Source organism: Berghia stephanieae, chromosome 8, assembly GCF_034508935.2.
Source record: "Berghia stephanieae isolate SIO BIC M18660-M18661 chromosome 8, UCSD_Bste_1.3, whole genome shotgun sequence".
NCBI lineage: Eukaryota > Metazoa > Mollusca > Gastropoda > Nudibranchia > Aeolidiidae > Berghia > Berghia stephanieae.
Genome location: NC_088367.1, coordinates 14,484,011 through 14,487,738, shown reverse-complemented (window position 1 = coordinate 14,487,738; position 3,728 = coordinate 14,484,011).

Sequence of the window (3,728 nt, the reverse complement as noted above, 5' to 3'; positions counted from 1 at the left end):
ATAACAGAGAGATGATTTACAAGGAAAAAAATATCATCTCCCAAAACTCTAACTATACATTTGACTGTTTCCCTCGCAGCCAGGGTATCCGGCCAGGGCCAGGACAAAACCAAGTAATCTCATTCCAAGACAAAGACAGAAAGCGTGTTGGAAAACAGATAAAGAGGGATAGAAGACACAGTAAGTGCCTCCCTGCTCAAGGATCGTCGATTTCATTGCTCTTAGAAAGAGTTAACTAAATACTTCTTAAGTCAGTCCATTTCTTTAAACTCTTGAATCCACACATAAAAGAAGAGCTCTTACATAATTCCATCCGAGTGTCAGTCTTAGATAAATGGGAGAACAGAAGTATTTGACAAAAGAAAGGTACCTCTTGCCTAAGAAAAATATCACCATACCTGGATCTGTTTTACTTTTTTTAATGGTTTTACGGCATATGCAACATATTTAAGGTCATTTCAGCACCAGTAAAAAGGATGAAAATGAGAGAGTAAAAAGTTCTATAATTACAATTAAAGTACCAAAGTAAAAGGAAGACAGAAGGGGATTAGTTCAAATAGGAAACAGATGTAGATTCCAAGAGCACACTATCAGTGTACTTAGTTTGAGATTACCTAAAAGTCTCACCCAGACACCAGCACAAGATCAACATAAGAGGAACATGTTCAAATGTTTAAAAACCATATGTTTGTTTGTTTTGTTTTTAAGGGTTTTACGGCGCTTGCAACACATTAAGGTCATATCAGCGCCAGTAAAAAGGAAGAAAATGGGATAGTAAAAAGTGAGAGAATTACAATTAAAGAAACCAAGAGAAAATAAGACAAAGGGGGAACTAGGAACAAATAGGGATCAGATGTAGATTCCAAGAGCATACCTTCAATGTACTTAGTTTGAGATCACCTATAAGTCTCATCCGGACACAAGCACAAAATCCAACAAGGAGGAATACACTCAAATGCTTACATTATACATTAAAAATAAATAAGATAATACATAACAGAGAGATGATTTACAAGGAAAAAAAATATCATCTCCCAAAAAAATATCTATGCATTTGACTGTTTCCCTCCCAGCTAGGACTCCGGCCAGGGCCAAGACAAAACCAAGTAATCCCATTCCAAGACAAAGACAGAAAGCATGTTGGAAAACAGATATAAGGGGATAGAAGACACAGTATGTACCTCCCTGCCCGCTATGGGAGGTCAGGATCCCCACCCAGAAAAACCATATGTTAAAAAATTAAAAAAAATAACAGTACATAACAGAGAGATGATTTACAAGGAGAAAAATATCATCTCTCAAAACTATATACATTCAACTGTTTTCCCCCCAGCCAAGTTTAGGACAGAACTAAGTAATCCCATTCCATAACCAAGACAGAAAAAGATTGTAAAACAGGTACAGGGGGATTCCAAGTACCTCCCTGCCCACTACGAGAGGTCAGGAACCCCACCCGGTCACCCGGATCTAACAATGTACAAGTATTCAAACAATATCTAATAAATACTTGATATTAATTACCACATAAAAAATCCGATTTATATATAATTTAAATCAAAACATAGACATGACTGTGAGGTGTTTTGCGAGGAAAAGAAATAAACTCTCATTTTAAAAATGCATGACAGTGGCTGTACCCCGTGAATTCAAACCCAGGATTTTCTACCATTATTTTTGTACAATAGCAGGAAGTCAATCTAGCTAATATTATTATTATTACTATTATTATTATTATTATTATTATTATTATTATTATTATTATTATTATTATTATTATTACTATATTAATGATAATAACAAAATCAAGGCAAAACTACTTTATCACAGTAAAGGACAGTTACAGAAAGTATAATGTTGCCTCAAATAATAATGTTGTATATACTTTGCAGCCATATGAAGCAGCAAGGTTTTTGTGTTCATTCTGCCAGAGGCTTGTTGGATTTAGAGTTCAACATGTTATAATATACCTAACAAATTAATCATTATTATACAAACTTTGATTGCAATTATCTATTTTGAGTCTTGGATGTTTACGATTGTTTAGATAAAGGCACTTTAACACAACGAGAGCCATAATGAAGCAATACAACTGAGCATTCAAATAAAATTTGAAGAAGAGCTTTACAAAGAATTCCTGATCACAGATTTGTATTTAATTTCTTTTTTAAAAATCAATTTCGAGACATAGGCGATTTTCTGGCTGCAGGCTCAGCAATGTATCAGCGATAGGTGATGGAGAAAGAGTTTGATGAAGATCTGTCACCAACAAACAAAATGGTTTATCTACACTTTTTATGAAACTGACAAAAATGAAAAGACATCTGCACAACTTGTCTGCTGTTTTATGGAAAAAAGACTTTAAATAAGTAGGCACATAGTTCTTTTCCTTACGAGAACACACGTGGGCTTAGCTTACATTGGTTTGACAAAATATAAAAACTCCACCTGTGCTGTGGCTACACAGCTCTCTCTATCTCTTAGACACAATATTGATATGGGTAGAAATGGTGCAATAGCAATAAAAATGAGATTTTTGTTGAATACATCGTTCTGCCTGAAGACAGCAGAGTTTGTACCAGAATAGAATGTAAGACCAAATTCCAATAATGACAGAGAACAAAAGTAAATCTTTTGGGGCCATTCTGTGTCACACAAATTAATTTTCATACAATATTTGGGGCATTTGATTTGATATTTAAAAGAAGAAATGTCAAATATTGTTATTTGTAATTTATTATTAGGAGTTATACAGTTCTTGCTACACTCTTAGGTAATTTCAAAGCCAAAGGCATATTTAAAAAATTGTTTAAATATTTAGTTCAGAACACCTGAGAAAAAAGTAGAAAGACAGGAAAGACAAATTCAACAAAGATAAAAAGTTATAACTTCCGTAATTTGAAACCACCTTCTAAAAGTCCCACTGTCCTCAGATATCCACCAAAAACAACACACTCGAGCGGTTACAAAAGAAACTTATGGGTGAACCTTTTAATGATAAAATATTTACTGAAGATATTGAGCTGAAAAAGTGTGTATGAAACAATACCACTATGGTGTAATGATAGCATGTCTGACTAGTAATCAGGTAGTCTGAGGTTCGATCCCTAAGAGAGGCAGACCAATTTTTAGGGATAGTTTTTTTTTGTTTTTTTTTTCTCTCTGCTTTGTCTGGCACTGTTTCATAGTTTTTCAGATCTTTCTCTTAACTCTCTCGAGTTCACCCTCATTGAAAATTGAACAAATTTGTTCGATTTTTCATGCATATGCACTCGAGAGTTACACCAGTAGCTGCTCCCTAATTCGTCACCTATATAACGAAGAGATGATGTACAAGTTTTTAAAAAATCTCCTGCAAAAAATAAATCCATCTCTCTCTCTAGTCAAGAATCCAGACAGAGCCCAGGTGAAATAGAATGGTCACGTTCTTGTTTGTTTTTAAGGGTTTTACGACGCTTGCAACACATTTTGGTTATGGTCTCATCCCAGAGCAAGACACAAAGCCACATGGAAAGGACAAATGGTCCAGTTGGGATAGAAGATATAACTAGGCTGTGATCTGTTTAAAAATCCACTGGCCAAGAGAGCCAACGTCCTCGTTAGCGAAATTCCACCAACTACATGTCAAATGTTTAACTTGACAGCCTATGTTTCATTAATTATTCTACATTTTTAATTTTTCTCATAAATCAATTTTAGTATCTAAAATAAGAAATTACTTCAATAAATTG